General features: G+C 33.7%; 1 protein-coding gene and 1 long non-coding RNA gene across 3 annotated transcripts in view; one reads left to right on the top strand and one right to left on the bottom strand.

Annotated features, from left to right (window-relative positions):
• Positions 1 to 15,382, top strand: part of LOC122237989 — a 66,661-nt gene extending 51,279 nt beyond the window's left edge. The window contains exons 3-5 of the long non-coding RNA XR_006216858.1: positions 9,967 to 10,045; positions 11,775 to 11,838; positions 15,039 to 15,382. This is a non-coding gene — a long non-coding RNA (uncharacterized LOC122237989). The remainder of the gene's footprint in view (positions 1 to 9,966; positions 10,046 to 11,774; positions 11,839 to 15,038) is intronic.
• The window catches only part of GRID2 (glutamate ionotropic receptor delta type subunit 2), a 1,443,376-nt gene that overhangs the window by 865,393 nt on the left and 558,639 nt on the right, over positions 1 to 19,344 (bottom strand). The gene's annotated exons all lie outside the window — the stretch shown is intronic.

The following is a 19,344-nucleotide window of genomic DNA, read 5'->3' on the forward strand; positions in this document are numbered from 1 at the left end:
AGAAAGAAAGAAAGAAAGAAAGAAAGAAAGAAAGAGGGAGAGTGAGGGGGAGGGAGGGAGGGAGGAAGGAAGACAATTTAAAAATACTGGTTTTGATAGTCTGTAAAGTGTCCAAAACAGATAATCCATATCCTGCCAAACCACGTAATTTTAACGTGAGGTGATAAGTCCTAAACATTCCAAAGGAATCCTTCTGGAGGTTGAGGCTTAAATTACTTGAAAACAACAAGCTAAAATTGTTAGAATTTTAGTTTTATAATATTGCATGCTAAAAATGCATGACAGTTACAGTAAAAAAGGGTATACTGGTTAGGACAACACTCTGTATCTATGAGTGCAATTTCAGTGTACCACATGGTCCCCTGCCCTAGGTATTATTCTGTGTTATTTCAAAGGCCTTAAAGGCAGGAACTTTCCCTACAGGACCAGAAGAGTTGAAAAGCAATTTTTAAAATTGGTATTGGCATACAGCATTTATCATAACACCCTGTGATGTAAGTCCTCAGTAAATGGTTAATGATTACTGTTATAAAATGTCATTTTCATTTACTCTCGATAAATATGGTCTTTGTGTTTAGCATTATTTAAATTTCTATCCTAAAATTATCTGATTTGGGGTAAATGATTTAACTTCTCTGGATCTCAATTTCCTCATCTATACAATAAATATGTTGTACTAAATCAGTGTTTTCCAAAATTCAGACCACCTACATATATTGTGTCATATCTGTATGCCACTTACGTTATTTACTATTAACATTTTTCTTCACAATAACATTTCAAAGTTCTAGCTATGTTTTTCTAAAATGCAGTAAAATTAACATATATTTATTGAAGTTTTTCAAATCCTTATTCTTGTACTACCAAATATCATATTGTATTCAATCTGAGCATTATGACCCTGTATATGAAAAATTTAGAATGAATATTTTGTTTCATGAATTGTCCTTTTCTTAGAATACTTAGTTTCTTGATACATATAAGATTTACCATTATTTTGAACAAAAATTTACATCCAACAAAGTTCAATTATTACCTAATTGAAATGTTACTGATTTTACGGACACACCTCTGAATTCTGCTGAAAATCAAATATTTTTAAAATAATTTGAATGTCCATAAACATCAATTAAAAACGAAAACAAAACAAACTCAAGCCCCCACCAGAAAGTTTTTGAATAAAGAAAGTAAAAAGGTTTGAAATATATAAATTAATGTTCAGAAGAAAAATATTTGAAAGGTTATAGAATTCTCTGAGTATCACTGTAATTAAACTGAAAATAACTCTGGGGTGCCTGGGTAGCTCAATCGGTTGAGCGTCCGACTTCAGCTCAGGTTGTCATCTCGCAGTCCGTGAATTCAAGCCCCGGTCAGGCTCTGTGCTGACAGCTCAGAGCCTGGAGCCTGCTTCAGATTCTGTCTCCCTCTCTCTGACCCTCCCCCGTTCATACTCTGTCTCTCTCTGTCTCAAAAATAAATAAAGGTTAAAAAAAAATTTTTAAAAAACTGAAAATAACTCTAATTACATTTTTCTACATATAGTAAAGTCAGCTTCTCAGGCAAGTCCCCCAAATCCTCTTGGTGTGCAGGAGAGGATCTGGTATGTTTCCATATGGGATAAAAGGGACACCTTATCTGTAGCCGCTATGTTTAAATTCTACCCTTTATTCATGCATACAGATGCTGCCCTGATTGTTATATGTTTTCTGGTATTCAAATCTGCTTCAAAAATAATGCAAAGTATAAAAGGAACAATAAATTTTAGATATTTAAAATGGTGTCATAAAAGTTATACTGAACCTGATTTGTACTATTTTATTCTTACTATTTTTTACTATCAATGAAATGGAGGTATGATACACATTTAAAAACATAAAGGATGTTATATTTGATTTCAAATGAACTGCAGACTAATAAGCCAGAAAGTATCTTAACCATTTCATTTTAGTCTAATTTAACCTACAAGTTTCTTTTGAATACTTATCTTCTGCTTAATACTAAGGAAATTCCCTCAACCTAATTATGTTCATGAAGAGGTTACAGTCTAACTGGGAGACACTGCAACATCGGAAGCCATAACAAATAAGGCAACTAAATCAATCACAGATGCCACCAAAGTGCCAAATTTTGTAACTGACAGATGAGGCAGGAAATCTGGACACCGGAAGATTAAAGATTCCCGGTTGAGAATGATTCCTCCATTTCATCAATCCCTGTTCTTTCCAATTCTTGAATGTAAGAGAAATAGTGGGCAGTAGAAGTTTGGGGGCAGGTTACTTTAAGAAAAAGAATTAGCAGTTAAATCAGTATCTAATTCAGCAATTATTTTCTCTATACCTCTCTTGCATTGGTAGGAAATCAGAAGTAATTCTACCTATAGAAAAATAAGGTATCTGGCAATGGAAACATCCACATTCCTACCTTTTATTTATCTAACATAACCCTAGAGATAAAAATTAAGAATTGAATGCAGAGCATAACCTAAAATAAAATTAGAATTCAAATTCAGTTTTAATACTTAATATAAAATTTATTATTTTTTTTAATGTATAGAATTGTGATTATGTAAAAGAATGGACTGGGAATGAAACAGGTGGGCTGAATCCTGGCATTTCAATTTACTAGCTTCCCTAAGATAGCTGGTTTTGCTAAGTTTCAGTTCCTTTATCCTTAAAATAAATAAAGTCTGTTCTGCCTTCCTCATTGAGTCTGTGAAAACTGTATTAGTATTGAAGAGTTTAATAAACTGAAAATCTAAATGGTTTTGTATTATTTATTATTATCATTATTATTATTATAAACAAAATAATGAAAACAATCCAGAATACATGACTGAAAGGAGCAAAATCAGACAAATCCAAACAAAATTTCACTGTATGAAATTTGAGCTCTATCATATCCCAACTTCTTTTCTTTATTTTTGTGTATATCCAATACTTTTATAATACTATATTCACTGTTTTGATGCAGTATGAATAGATTTTCAAACTGTTTCTATCATGAAATTCCACAATTCTAATTTTTAGACAGAATTTAAGAAAATGCTTCTCTTTACCACAGAAAAACAAACCCTGAAATTATGGTTTCTTTTCCTCATTTGTGCAGAATCCCATATAAAAATCTTTTTGTTTCATTCATATTGTTAGTTTTTTTTTTAAGACGAGATCTAAATTTTCATTAATTTGCTAAAATTCCATTTTTAGGTCTTCTTGGTTATTATATTTAAACAAACAAAAAGATTTGTATACATATTTTTGTTCCTAAATATATTCATAAATTAAAAATATATATATATTCATAAATTAATACCAATAAGAGAAAGTAATATTGGAGTTTGACATACACTTTTATTTCATACTAAAAAGTATTCATTCAACATAATTATGGTAAAGGCTCATATGTAATTTCTCTATTGAAAAGTAAGTTAATACAAGTAAAACTTCCTTTGGGCTCAATTTTCAGTATCTTGCTTTCTCACAAAGTGCAAAATTTAACACACACACACACATACCTGACATTGGATATTTTGCAGTTTTGTGGATTTTTTTGTATACAAATTGCACTACAAATTAAATTAATAGAACTTATCTTCTCTCTCTGAAACAATAAAGAAACCCTAAAGAGTCCTTCATGGAGGTCAAATGAATTTTGCATGTAGAATAAGCCACCATTTTATCCATAGAAAAGAAGCAATATTATTCCCAAGTCTTTTACTGTATGAAACCAGGACCACTTTTGTAGGTTTTGTTGCAGTGTTTCTCTAAGCCATCAGACTATGAAACCTTAAACTTACTTCCTTACAAAGTTTAATTAAAAAAAAAAAAAAAAACTTCCACATTTTCCAGTATGCAAAGTGCAGCATAAATCATCAAAATCTCTAAATGTTGGCTTCTTATATCAGTTCTCCAGGCTATACGGCTTGCTCCTTTGATTCATTGGGGGGTCACACTCTACATTCACATAAAAACCAAAAAGCCCAGGGGTACAGTTGACAGAAATTAAATACTAGAACATGGTTTTGAAATTTTCTAAAAACCAACTTAAAATGAATTTTAATGAGTAAGAGCAATATATTTAATAGAATCATAAGATCTTATCCTATTAGAAATCAGCTAGGTCAAGCCTCTTATTTTACACATTAAAAACAAAACAAAACAAAACAAAACGAACAAAAAAAACACCCTGAGGTCTGAAGGTTAAGTAACAAGTTAATCATTAAGACATGATGAGAAATTGAACGTCAAAACTCCAGGGCATAAAGTTTTTATTTCTATTTATTTACCAAGGTCTGTTCACCTAATGCTGCAGGAAAGTTTAAAGGAGAGAGAGGGGGAGGGGGAAAGAGAGGGGGTGGGGGAGAAAGAGGGGTGGGGGAGAGAGAGAAGTAGTGGGGTGGAGGGGGGAGAAAATCCATATCTACTTCTTACTGGGAAAAAATTGTTTAAAATTTTTTTTTATTTAGTACTTTTAAATAGGACAAAAGGTCCTAGAATTATTAGAGGTTGATGTTATCACAAGTTTGTCCTCTCATTTTATATTATTTACAGTCACAATTTAAAGTGATAAACTAAGCACAGTTACACACATACACCTTTTGCCACATATATTTAGGCACCCTATTTTAAGCTGTAAAATCTACAGATTACCTTCTGCTGCTCCACGGTGATGCTATTTTTTTTTCCTTTTCATAACATATAATATATACAACAGTTTCCAAGCCTTAAAAGACTTCAATTATTTCCCTATTAAAGATGAAATATAATTTTAAAAGTGAATGCTCTCTGTTAATGCTTTTTAAAACCATCTGTTAACTGTTTCTTCTTTATTAAAAATAATAAACTACAATATATATCTAATTCATATTATAATGTTTAATTTTCCTCTGTAGGAGTAATTTATTGGATGCACTAAAGGAGGAAATTATGAAATACTTTCATAGCATTCATTTATTCACTACATTCTTACAAAGCACCAACATACCATAAGCCAAAGCTATTCTACATGCAGAGTGAGTGTGATACAAGGTTTCTGCTCTCAAGGAGTTTGGGCACAAGTCAAATGGAAGATAATCAACTCGGTATCATAGGTATATATACTTAATAGTAAACAATATCATACACATACCTATATAATACACACACATTTCAGATGATAGTTGAAATCAGAGTGGCCTGGAAGGCCTCTTTGGACAGGAGACACTTAATGAGAAACAATGGTGTTTTGAGTATCTAGGGGAATAGGATTAGAGGGAGAGAAAAATGGACATACAAAAGGTGGGCAGGAGCTTATAATATACAAGAAAAGAAAAGCTAACCAGTATGACTGGAGTGTGGTTGATATGGGCAGTGACAAAAGAGGAAGTCACAAACTGTCAGAGAGAATATCAAGCCTTTAAATTGGGGTATCTCAGTTTTCATGCATTCATTCCTCCCTCTATTCATTTACAAGTAAATATTTTAGGCCCGTCATGTTTTGTACACTAAGCACACAAAGATGGGCTGGGTCTCTGCCTTTTCATACTGAAGGCACACATGAGTCACTCAAACTACCAGTTGGGCATTTCTAACAGAGAACTTTAGTTTTTGCATCTGTTTATTTTTTTTATTGTTTACTTATTTATTTTGAGAGATAGACAGACAGATAGAAAGACAGACAGACAGGGGCGGGGGAGGGGCAGACAAAGAAAGAGAATTCCAAGCAGGCTCCATGCTGTCAGCTCAGGGGCTCAATCCCACAAAGCGTGAAATCATGGCTGAGCCAAAACCAAGTGTCAGACGCTTAACTGACTAAGCCACCTAGATGCCCCTATTGAGCACCCGTTTAAGCCAAAATCTCATGATATTTTTTTCACCTAAACTATGTATGTATTAGATACAGCCTTGTGTATAATGGCTGCCAAGAGGTTGTCTTGAGTACCAATACGTTTCATCATGATTACACTCAATGATCAAATTTGTCTTGATTTAATCATTTGTGACCTTGCTATAAATTAGACATAAGGATTGCTCTGCTAACGACAGTGTCACCAGTAAACTGTAATTACTGTAAGTACGATGTAATCTAATGTTTTTAATATGTCAGATGAAAAACTCTCCCCTGCACACACATAAACACACACATACACACATATACACAGGAAGAGAGAGAGAACAAAACCCACACATATTGCTCTTGTACTTATATACAATTTAAAAATAATTTCATTTTCTTCAGAGGCCACAGAAAACTGTGCATACCCATCATCCTAACATTTAGTTTGGATGTCATATAGAGTCCCAGAGAAAAGTAAAATACTTTGGAATCCATGATTTACATTTCCATATTTGAAAAAGACATTTTTGACATATCTTTTAAGAATATAAAAAGAAAGATATTCTAGCAACATTACTCTTCACAAATGCTAAGATGTACCTGACAATCTATTTTTGACATATTCTTTAGAAGTTAGTTCATAAAATTAATAGAATGCTTCACCAGTCTTCACTGTAAAATACTTTTCTAAAATACATTACACACACACACACACACACACACACACACTACATAAAATGTAGCTTTTCTCTGCTTTTTCACCTACTTGTCAAACATAATTTATCAAAAGATAAAATACAAACTACTGCAAAGATGACACATTTTAGAAACTAGTCACAAATTATATCAACAAAGTGATTGCCCTTGATGTTTTAGAGGAGAAAGAATAGCCTAGTTGTTTCTATTTTAGTCTTCTATTCATCTATTTTACTGGAATTTTAAACTGGCAGAAGAATGAAATCCTTAGAGAATAAGTGTTTTGTAATAACTAAATTTATAATTGTAGGAGCAAAATAACCAAATTCTTTAATGACTGCAGCTGGCAGGAAACCAATTCCTAACTGGCTTAATAATCCGTAGGTTTGTTGTGGCATTGGTGTGTAAGGGTGGACAGGAGCATTTTTTTTTCAAATAATTTGCCTTATAAAAGTTCCATATACCTAAACCCCATGATTCAAAATTAACACTGTTTTACAATAGCTCTACTGAAAGAATTTATGGAGCTCTCAAATTATAAATTGTCTTAATGTATTAAAAATTTATGCAGTAATATAAATACACTGGTCTAGGAAACAGTTGTATTCTGTGCATTAAAAATAACAAAAACAAACAAACAAACAAAAACAACTCTCAGTATCACCTACCCATCATCTATATCAGAATCGTCTGGTACAAACCCCAGGCTTCTCAACCAACTGCAGGAATGGGGCTCAGAACCCTGATGTGCAGTGAATTTTGAGAATCACTTTGAGTTGCAATTTCCTTATCTGTTAAATCATTCTCATGATTAACATTTTATGGCCTGTATATTTTGTATGATACTCTAAACACTTTTCCGGACTTCCTGCACATATCTAGCAAAAAATGTAATTGATTTTGTACAAATGGAACTTCAAAAGCAGGACAATGAAAACTCAAGTAGGATAGAAACCCAAGATTCTAGATGATGGAAAATTTGGAAGTTCTATTGAATGGTAGAGCATTAAGAACTTCATTTAGCCTTTTACCAAGATATTAACTATTGTTCTTCTCTAAAGGTGTGAAATTCAAAAACTAATTCAATTAAAATTATCCTCTCCACATTCAGGAGTTCCAGAATCACTTGTTCAAATGTATGTCCATGATTCCCATTTCTGACCAACAGGAATTAGCATCAGACCTATTTTTATTATTTTTCAATGTGCGGAACTCCACAGCCTTCACTGCTGATAATTATAATACTGTCTGTGGACGTGGCAACAAAATACACTGTTCTTGCTGACATATGATATGTTTCACTTGAGCTTTCTTCTCTGACTCTTGTGAAGAAAGCATTTAATTAATTGCAGACAAGGATAATCAACAGCATTTTTCATCAGTGACGTTGCACTGATAAACCATTCTACCACTTAGAACAGTTATTACTCTGAAGAATAGGTTATAAGACACAGAGGGCTAAACCATTTGAGTTCAGTCCTTTATTTATCAAAAATTTAACTACTCATGGCACATTTTCTATTTAAGGAAAGAAATAATCTGAAATTTCTTAAAATATAATCAAAAGCCATTTGTGCTGCTTCTCTGACATCAAGAAATATCTACTCAAACAATGAGGGAACACATGATATCATGAATTAAAGGTCACTTGAATAAGCCGTTAATTACAGATTTTTGAAAACAATCTCTACATGTAGATATGATATGGTAACATAAAATATGGAAGACAGTTATGTGACTTAATTGTCAAAGAAAGGAAAACGTCAAGGATTTCTTACGCCGTTTGGTTCTTAAAATGTCTTTCACAAAAACATTAAGTACTCAGTCCACTGACACCCAGTGCACACTTATTTCCTAGGCTTGAAGCAAGACATTGAACATGTAAAATAAATGTTTACCTTTCTATAGATTCCAATGGAGGGGGAGAGGATGATATGTAAACAAATATACTAAATGTAATATGCAGATAGCTAAAGGTTGTATGAAGTGATGCAAGGATAATCAAGAAAGAAGCAACTAGTTGGTGGGTAAGACTGTGTCAGGAAGGCAACAAGTAAGGCCATCCATGTCTGTATCAAGGGACATATCAAACAAGTACATCTATCAAGTGACGTATCATCAAGTCCATATCAAGCAACTCAACTGATGATGAGCTATGAAACCCTACTGAAGCTCTGACAACATTTCCTCACAATATTTCACCCCTACCTACTCCCAACCCCCTCGTCACAAGTGCAGTATTACTCAAAGTTTGGTCTTGTCTTTGATTCTGTGGATGGATAAAAACTTTATTATCAATTTTTATCAATTTACTATTAGCGCTGTTTGAAACTTGCAATTTTTCATGTTCCTTTTCTTTTTAAGTAACAAATTAACATTAGTATATGATAATGATGTTTGTTTCCTTTTATATTTGCAGATTGTCTTGTTAGTCTCACAGTACATATTGCATGTTTTCAAGCAAGAATATTTTGGGACTGTTATTTTTTGACAATTAGACTTTAAAAGGCATATGGTTTATGGCTCAAATATGTGTTTATTCACTCAGTTTATTCAACAGATATATACTGAATGTCTGTTCTTTGGCAAATACCGTTCTTGGCATATGGAATAGAGAGTTACATGTGACATTTTAAGGTCCTTAACTTTGTGCAAATTACACAATAGTACTAGTAGGAAGGAAAAAGACAATAAACAAGAAAATATATAAATAACTAAAATCATTTTAAAAATAATAAAAGATAAGAGTGAAATAAAAATGAGTTCTGGGAGACTATATTACTGTTTTTTTCAGTGAAGGTGAAATGGCAAAGGAAAAATTTAATTTGAGACCTACCATATGGAGATCTGAGGCAGGAGGTTATATCTAAAAAGAGGAAAAGAGCCAGCTTTACTTTTTGGAGAAATATAAAGATAGCTAGGATGGCTAGAGCCTGACAAATAAGTGAGAAAATTATGAGGTGAAATTAGAATCTGGGAAGAAGCCAGATCACACTGGGCTTATGGTCCATGGTAATGAGCACAGATTTTATAATAAATTCAATGAATAATGTGTCATTTCTTTAATACCAAAGCAGATATATACTTAACTCCTGAAGAATTTGTTAAATTCAGTGGCAATTTATTTGTCATGTGTTTTCTATCAATCTGCATTACTAAAAAACTGGGCTTATTAAGTAAATATTTATTGCACATTATCAAAGCAAATATAATAAAATAATTATTTTATAAGACTATAATACATTATCATATGTTTAAGTTGATGTTGTATAATATAACTTGTTATTGAAGTGAAGAGCAAATAGTATATTATAAATTTTTAGTAAGTGAAAATTTATCTTAATACCATTACTTTCATTATATATCATTTTTATGCTAATACATAATGTGTTTAGTACAAATGGAATGCTGTTTAGAACTTTTTCATAATTTTGTTTATATCCAATTCTTCATTATCAGTGTGCTATTGGCCTCTGGGAACAGGGAATTGTGGGTTGAATGGGCAGCATAATCACTGAACCACAAAAACGCTCTCAAGGTAAGTTTCCAACAGCCAGAAAAACATACAGCATCCTATTTTTGTTCTGTATATCAAGTAGGCCAAAGAATACAACTGTAGACTCAACAGAGACACAACATATTCTATCTAGACAAAATTTTACAGGTCACTTCTGTAAAAGGGAATCTGATACAAGAATCAGACATGTATGTCTAAAGGCAGTATTTCACGCATGTATTTATGAACTGGGGAAGTTACACAGCCAAAGATACTTATTGACAACTGGAAGAGTATAATTAAATTTCACACTCTTCCTTCCTGTAATCTTCCATATATTTTCTTTAATCTGAATTTTTGTTTATTTTGCTTACGAACGGTAAACAAACTTTGTGTTCTATTACGTCAATAGCCTAGTCCAAAACATCCATATGTCGGACCATCAGAACATTATCTGAGAAATTAAAGATTGTGACAGGGTTTCTTTCACACTGGAGAAAAAGAAGTGACTACATAAATATCACAGCAAGGGCAGAACTTCTTAAAAAGAACCAGTTGGAGCCATAGGATGCTATGGATGTAATTCCAGGGACTACAGAACCATCCAACCTGTCAGGAAAGCATGCATCTCATTCTTGATTTAATCAATCAGATATTTTATATAGTTTAATCCTTCTACATTGATTTAATACAAAGAAAATGTTGTTAAGTTAGTAAAATGCTTGAAAACCACTGAATAATGAATTGATTAATAAAGAGAACATGAAAGAAAAATCAATTGGGGGATATCAAATAAACATGGGGGTTCCCGGAAGGGAGCTAAACCAGTTAGACAATAAAACAATGTTGTTGAGGTGGAATTAAACTGAGATATTGTGATGAGCTGCTGCATTCATGTTTGGTGGTACAGGTTGAGGTAAGATTTCTTAGTTGCTTCAGGTTATTACTATTATCTTCTCAGTGTCCTGTGGTGCCCTCGTCACTGGTGAACTTTCTCTTTTTCCATGCCAAATAACAGTGTGATCTCTTTACATTTGATGGAGTACCTGTTCCTAAATACCAGTGGATACTATACCCTGTCTAATATCCATAAATATTTTTTAAAAATCAATCGAGTATGGTTTATGTATTTCTTATTTGTAATAATATGTCATTGCTATGAATGTGCTTCTGCTTGTGACTGCAAAGTCCAGTGGGGAAATGTCTGAAGAAATCAAGCCCTTGACACATGATCTGCATGAGTTATCTGTCCATAAAGGATGTCTGTTTTGAGGAAATTTTGTTATTGTTCCAGATGGCAGTACTGTCATCTTGGCCACACCACATGTAGCACATTCAGGAATTATTCACTGTGTCTGGTGGCCTGGAAATGATTCTGCTATTGAAAAGACTGTAACAAAGTGTCAGCATATGCCAAGTTATTCAGCACTGTCCTCCAAAAGAACTTATTTTCCCATGGGAAGTTACCAAGAAGTTTTGGTCAACAACACAAATTTCTTTTACCAGACTTTTAAAAAAATATCTTAAATGTGTTGTTCTTTTGCTTGGCTCAGAGTCAAACTAGGTTTATGTCAAAAGGCAGTTATGACTGTTACTGTAAAATACTGGTAGTCTGATATTTTATTTTTGAATTTAAATAATTTGTGAATAGAAATGTGAAACAACTGGTCAACATTATTTGTCTTATTAATGGCAAAGATCTCAGAAACAAGTATATACTAGCCTTATACTAACCATCTTATATATGTTCTCTTATCATTTGAACTGACAGACTGAGACTTTACTAATAAGCTTATGGAGCTGAGAGAAGAGGAATCCTTTCTACTACAATGAAGGTCAAAGATCTTTGTTATATTATGTCCAGAGTGTAATGATTTCAGAGTATCCTAGCTATGCTGACTGACTTCAAAAGTCTTCCTTTCATGCTGACCTAACAATAGCAAATCCATTAGAAACATCCACTCTAAAGTCCTTTAACATTGAATTTCCACCTACACTTCTCAACACATCATCAAAGCCATCAAATGAAGACATGTTTTTTCCTAGCAAAGTTACAATGGTGAAAGTGAAAATATCCACTATATACTCCATATAAAGATAGGCTCTCAACCAAGTGCCTACTCTATTGGTTAAGAGCTAATGTGGAATTCAGAATAAGGGCTAAAGAGTGAGGTTTAGGAGAGAAGGCTATTGTGATTTAATCTTGGTTGGCACAATTTCTGTTATCACTTATTGAGGTCTAGTTTGGTCATTTTTTTTTTTTTTATTTTTTTTTTTCAACGTTTTTTTATTTATTTTTGGGACAGAGAGAGACAGAGCATGAACGGGGGAGGGGCAGAGAGAGAGGGAGACACAGAATCGGAAACAGGCTCCAGGCTCCGAGCCATCAGCCCAGAGCCTGACGCGGGGCTCGAACTCACGGACCGCGAGATCGTGACCTGGCTGAAGTCGGACGCTTAACCGACTGCGCCACCCAGGCGCCCCTAGTTTGGTCATTTTAAGTGCCTTAATTGATAAACTGGAGGAGAAGGACAGGGATTTTCACAGGCTGCTGGATTAGGCAGATGTATGGAAAGTGATTATTCTTAAAATTCATAGGGACTGTAGTAGAATATAGTTGAATGTAGAGAGAAGGCTCAAAAGGGACAGTGCAAGAACATTCTTGAAAGAGTGAAGTTTAAAAGACAATGATCTCAACATGAGTAAATGATGAGGGTGGAGGAAAAATGTAGAAATGCACATGTTGGCAGAAAATAAAGGTCCACATGAAGAGATAAATGAAATTTCATAAGACAGGAAAACTCTAAGATACTGAATAACACATATTTCCAAGAGCTATCTAAGATTTACTATTTTAAGCAAAACCCTTAAAAAAGTTACTTAGCATTAATCAGTTAATTTGATAGACAAAATGGGTAAGTATTGACAGAAGAGCCAGTAGAAGGTAATTACTGGTAAATAACGAATGGAGATTTTTAAAAAAAATTGTTGTGCACTTCTCAATCTGTCTCAAGTGGCAGGAGTCTGCAGCTGTCAATGATTTTTCTACCAAAGCAGCATTTAGGGCACTGAGTTTTCAGGATTTAAAAGAAAATGAATCAAGGATTTATTTACTTGAAGTTTCTATCTAAATAATTACATTTTAGGATACCTAAAATTACATCAGGACATTTAGCTTATAAAAAATGAACCCACAACAACCTGAATTTATGCTGATTAAGGTGTTTTCTAGGAGACGGTTTATCAAGCTGCAAAGTAGCAGAAACTGTCACTTTCCATCTGACAATGGAAATAGGAGAACATGCTTGGAGTTATAATTGGTGATGGCACAGGAAGCTCTGGGAAGCTCAAAATGCTTTACAAATAGTAATTCATGTCATACTGCTTTTACAGTGGATTTCTAGCACATCATAAGGAAGAACACAGGGAGATGCTGACTAATATGTTTCACGTCACAACACAACTATTAAAGGTCAAACACAAGGACCAGTGCACTTTGTGTAACTGATTATGTCCAAAAGAATTGTACAGAAGGATACTGATGTCATAAATTAGCATTTATGCTAATAAAAAATAGAATAATAATAGAATTTTTATATGAAATTCTTGGTGTAAAAATTACCTCCGCCCCAACTTTTTGAGCACAGCTGTTACTAGAATACTTTTTTTAATCCTTAATTAATTTTCCCCATAGATGCCTTACATTTGTTAATTAATTTGCACAATACACTCCTGATTTTTGGGGGGAACAAAGTATGAGGTAAATGTACTGTGTAATTAGAGTGGAGATTGCAGATTATAGTTTTGCTATGATTGAAATTATTGTCAAAAATGTTGGAAAACTTCTGCAATGCATTTTGAAAGATTTAAATGCTCAGGTTACCAATTGGGCAAAGAAAAATTGCACCGAAGCCCTGTAGGACAGTTCTGCCAGTCTACAAGTCATTCTTTTAGTATTTATTGAATACTTATTATGGACCAGGGATTAGTTTAACTCTAGAGACACAATAAGAAAAATATAAAAAGTACCCATCTGGTAGGACCTTTTATCCTAGTAGGAGTCAGACAGCACATAAGTAAATAAATATGCAAAAAACATCACTACAGAAAATGATGAGATGGGAAGTAAATAAAGAGCTTGATGACGCTGGAAGTAATTGGGGAGGCCATCTGCAATGTTGCAATAAGCTGGAAAGGTAACATTTGGCTTGATACATGAAGAATCAGAACAAGGATGAGAGTAGGCTGATTAGAAGCCTCTTATATAATATGATTTCTCTAGTGTTTGCTTTCATTTCCTCCTATAATACATTATTTGTTGAGCATATATTTTGTGTAGTTAGGGAAGGATTAAGTGCCAGGAATATTGTCAACATGGAGTTGTAATGAAGCCAGGAGATGCTTACAGTTTAAAAAGGAAGACAAAAACTTAAAGCAATGACAATAAAGATAGCCATTATTTAGATTAAGACCTTACTAGGTACTATGACGACTATGACTAACCTAAGCTAGTGGTCGGGGCACCTAGGTGGCTTAGTCAGTTAAGCGTCTGACTTTGGCTCAGGTCATGATCTCATGTCTCGTGGGTTCGAGCCTTGCATTGGGCTCTGTGCTGACAGCTCAGAGCCTGGGGCCTGCTTTGGACTCCTTCTCTCTCTGCCCCACCCCTGCCCTCACTCTGTCTATCTCTCTCTGTGTTTCAAAAATTAAAAAAAAAACAAACATTAAAAACAATTTTTTAACCAGTCTATTGATCAATGAGCACAAATGAGAAAAAATGTTAGAAAAAAAGGAAGACCGGTTTGGTAGATAGAATTCCAAAATGGCTCCCCAAGTTTCCCTCCTCCTAGTGCACATGACCTGCTTAATCAATCCACAGGACTGTGTACTTGGCAGATTTTACTCCTGTGCTTGGGTTAGGTTATATGACAAAACTGACTTAAAATGAATAAAAAGATTATCTGGATGGGCCTGATGCAATGATAAAAAACTTTAAAGAGCAGAGTGTTGTTTTTGTTTTTTTGTTTATTTCCAGTTTGTCACAAAAGAAGTCTAGGATTCTGTGACACACTGTTGTTTGTTTCAAAATGGAGGGACCACGATTCAAGGAATGTGGATGGGCTCTACAAGCTGAGTGGCTTCCAGCAGACAGTGAGCAGTGACCCCAGTTCTATAACCACAAGGAACTGAACTTTGTCAATAACAAGAATGAACTTAGAAGTCTATAGAAGTTCTGCAGACAAGAACTCAGCCTGACTGACACTTCGATTTTGGCCTTTTGATACCCTGAACAGAGAACCCAGTTACTCTCTGTATGAGGTTGAAATACAGAACTATGAACTAATACATGGGTGTTGTTTAAGCTGTTATATTTGTAACCAGAATTTGTTATCAGAAACAGAAAACTAATACGGTGGTGGATAGTAATGATAAACCCTGCTCAATTAAAATTGGGTAGGGTCTATTTTTCATAATCTAGGCTTTTTTTTTTGGCTTGAAATAGGAGTGATAAGTAAGAAAACATATATTTACTTAGACTTAAAATGCTCGCTACTCTCATAAATTAATTAACTCTACAGTAAACAACAATTTATTTCTTTAAATGCCTGCATTCCTCATCTACTCCTTGCCTGACACATTTTCCTAGACCAGTAGCTTTTTAAAGAAGTCACTGTAGAAATTAATCATGATGAGCACTGAGCAATGTATAGAATTGTTGAATCACTCCATTGTATACCTGAAACCAATATAACACTGTATGTTAACTATACTGGAATTAAAATTGAAAAATTAATAAAATTTAAAAATTAAATAAATATGAAGAGTAAAAAAATGAAGTCATGTACTTTGTACATGTACAATGAAGTCATTATACTTTGCACATTTTCTGATATATTGAACATAAGAAAAAATTTTATTCATGGTTGTTTTTCATTTGATAAATATTTAGTATTATCAACTAATTCCTAGGTACTATATAAGGCTAAAAGGAAATAGCAGTCAAAATAGGAAGAAATAGGGACAAAATGATGTCCCTACCCTCTTGGAAATTACATAATTATTGACAGATGAACGAATAACACATGGGTAAGTGAACTAATCAATTTCCACACATGTTCAAGTCTTTAATTGGAATTTTTAGAATTTAGCAGTTCATCGACGAATTTGGGGAGAAAAGGTGAAAAATTGCTGACAGTTTATAGCTGATCTCCCAGATTTTGCCCACTCTCACTGTCTTTATAGGCAACATTTACTTTGAAATGCCATCAAATCTATCATTGCAACAGTACAACTGCTTTATTTCTGGCTTCTAAGTACTTTCACAAATCGTAATCTAAAACTTTAATCCAAGCTCTAAGTACAAAATAGGAAATAAAATTAAACCACTTTTAAAATTCTATACATGGACCAATATCTTGGTAAAGCACTGTATTGTAGAAAATAAATTGATATTAACAAGGAGAAAATGGCCCTTAGCAAAATTTTTAGGTAGGCACAACATCTATTTATTGTCTTTTTTCCTTCCATCCAACTCTACATCAGCTTTGAATGTAAATTTTAAGGTTGACTTCTGAGTTCTGCTACTTGTTAACTCTCTACCCAGCCTGAAAATCAGGTCCAGTCAGTCCAAGTATATGGTCTCTGCTCTGGGGAGAGTCCACTGTCCCTCTCCCACATGTCTGAGCACCTGCCCTGGGCTGAGAACAGGCTGCTCCTGGGCCTCAGGAACCCTCACCTGATCAAGAGTCAGAGCCTTAATAACTGAACCAACCAGATGCCCCCAGATTGGAACTTTGGATTAATTCTTTAAAATAAGAGAATACAGGGATGCCTGGGTTACTCATTCAGTTGAGCTTCTGACCTTCGGTTTCATCTCAGGTCATGATCTCATGGCTCCTGGGGTTGAGCCCCACGTCTGGCTCCACACTGACAGTGAGTGGCCTGCTCGGGATTCTATCTCTTGCTCTCTCTCTGACCCTCCCCAACTTGTGTGTATGCCCACCCCCCCCCCCCCCGCCAACTCTCTCTCTCAAAATCACTAAACTTAAAAAAAACAAAACAATAAAATAACAGAATACATATGAGAAGTTAATCATCTCTATACATAAACCTAACTCTGCACTCTACAAAATGTTGAAGAAAGCTTATCTTTTTAGATGACTTCTCCAATTTATCTGGTAAGATGTTCATGACATGAAAAATTTTGTTTCTTAATAATGATGTCCTTTAATTTAAAATTTAGTAGAAAAACCTTCAGTCCAATGGTATAGTATTATTTACGTACATTAGCAGTATGATTGTTACTGAGACTCTTTATAACTATTATTTTTGAACTGATTCTTCTGGTAAAAAAAAAAGAGTATTCAGAAATGCAAGAGCAACACAGCTTTATTCATGTTTTTGTTCCTTTAATTCTTCCATAAGGTGCATTTATTATTAGTATGTATTGCTTCAAGCAAATAGATATTTACACTTCATGCTCTGAGCAAAGAATTTAACTTTGGACATATTGCTTATTAAAAATTGCAAGATCAAACCTAATGGTGAGAAGGGGGTCTGGGAAGGAAGGTAGGGAGCTGTGGAAAACAGTGGCCTTACATAAAACTGAAGATATAAGAATTCAGAAGTCAACAAGATGACAAGGATAGGAATGAAAATAGGATCCCAGAAAATACTGCATGTTAATATGTGATGAAAAAAGCAAGGAAGAATCAAATATGTTGCTTAGTTCTGAGCCTGGATCTCTTTGAGGATCTAACTGCCATCAGAAGAAATCAGCAACATGAAATGGAGGTGGAGATTACCAAGGAAGGATCTGTGGAGGAAAATGTAACTTGGGGAAAGACTTCTACATCTTTCCAGTAATAGTTTTAAAGTATAATTTTTAGTTGAGGTTTTCCCTAGTGATATTTAAAGCTATGTGGTTTTTTTTTTTTTGAGTAAACGAGAAACAATGTGAGACAAGATTTGACCTTACAAAATGTATACTATCAGTATATAATGAGTAAAAATAATCATTTTACCTTTTCTGCATTTAAAGCAAAAAAAGCAATTAACTTTATGTAATTTGTTCCACTATATTCATCTCTAGGATTATAAAAATTTCCAATAAAAAATTCCTTCCAGTATAAAAAAAGGTGTATTCTGCTTGTGAAGATATCAATCAATTTTAAGCAAAAAAAAAAAAAAAAAAAAAAGTCTTAAACTCTATAATAAAATCATAACAATAAGAACAGTTATTTTTCAACTTCCATTAACTGACCACTTTTATTTGGTTTATATTCCCAAGGCCATTATGTTAAAGTTTAGATATTTGTAACATGGCTTTTGTTTTATTGTAGTAAAGAGAAATACAATATTAATAATAGATTTTTGAACAGCTGGAATTAGTAAAACATGTCACATGCTGATTCATAAAACAACAAAGGGAACAACAGAAAACAATGAGAAGTTACTGAACCTATTAGTATAATGTATATACTCTTACAGGGCATATAAATACTTATAACTTTAGCAATAAAAATAATAAATTGGTTAATCAATATTTTTATCTGATGTAGATAGCTATTCTAGAAGGCAAAAATAGGAGTCACATACTTCTTTCTCTCTCCTATACTGTGCTTTTAAAGAATAGTTTTATATGTAAAGAGACATACAGAGGAAGAAACTTATTTGACAAGTGGAACATGGTTCATTAAGTCAGTCATCTTTCACTACAATGAATAGGACATTCATTTGTCATTCTGTCACTAAGTAGCTATAAGACATAGTTTCATAATGTTGGATTTGGGACATAAAAAAAAATCTTAGAGTTAATTCTGTATGGTTAAAGTTTCAAAATGGCTACTTACAAAGAATAGCTTAAAAGTGGAAATAATGGACATGCCAAAACTTTTATTGAATGAACCTAGCTTGATGAGTATAATTCATGTTTGAAATTGTTATCTTTTAAGCCAGATGTAGCATACACCAAAAAAATTTTTTTTTTGTTTTTTGTCAAAATGGGCAGTCCAAGCAAGTGCTAATCTGAAAACACAGTTTCTCCGGGTGCCTGGGTAGCTCAGTCGGTTAAGATCTCACCATTCTCGAGTTCCAGTCCTGCGTTCAGCTCTGTGCTGACAGCTTGGAGCCTGAAGCCTGCTTCAGATTCTGTGCCTCCCTTTCTCTCTGCCCGTCCCCTGCTCATGCTCTGTCTCTCTCTCTCTCTCTCTCAAAAATAAATAAACATTAAAAAAACTGATAAAACCGAGTTTTTCTTAATGCAAAAGAGGGTAAAAAAAGACATTATTCCATAAACTTTCAATCCTTGGTCTTATTTTTTTTATTTACATAATTATTGA

Source organism: Panthera tigris, chromosome B1 (genome assembly GCF_018350195.1).
Source record: "Panthera tigris isolate Pti1 chromosome B1, P.tigris_Pti1_mat1.1, whole genome shotgun sequence".
Classification (NCBI taxonomy): Eukaryota; Metazoa; Chordata; class Mammalia; order Carnivora; family Felidae; genus Panthera; species Panthera tigris.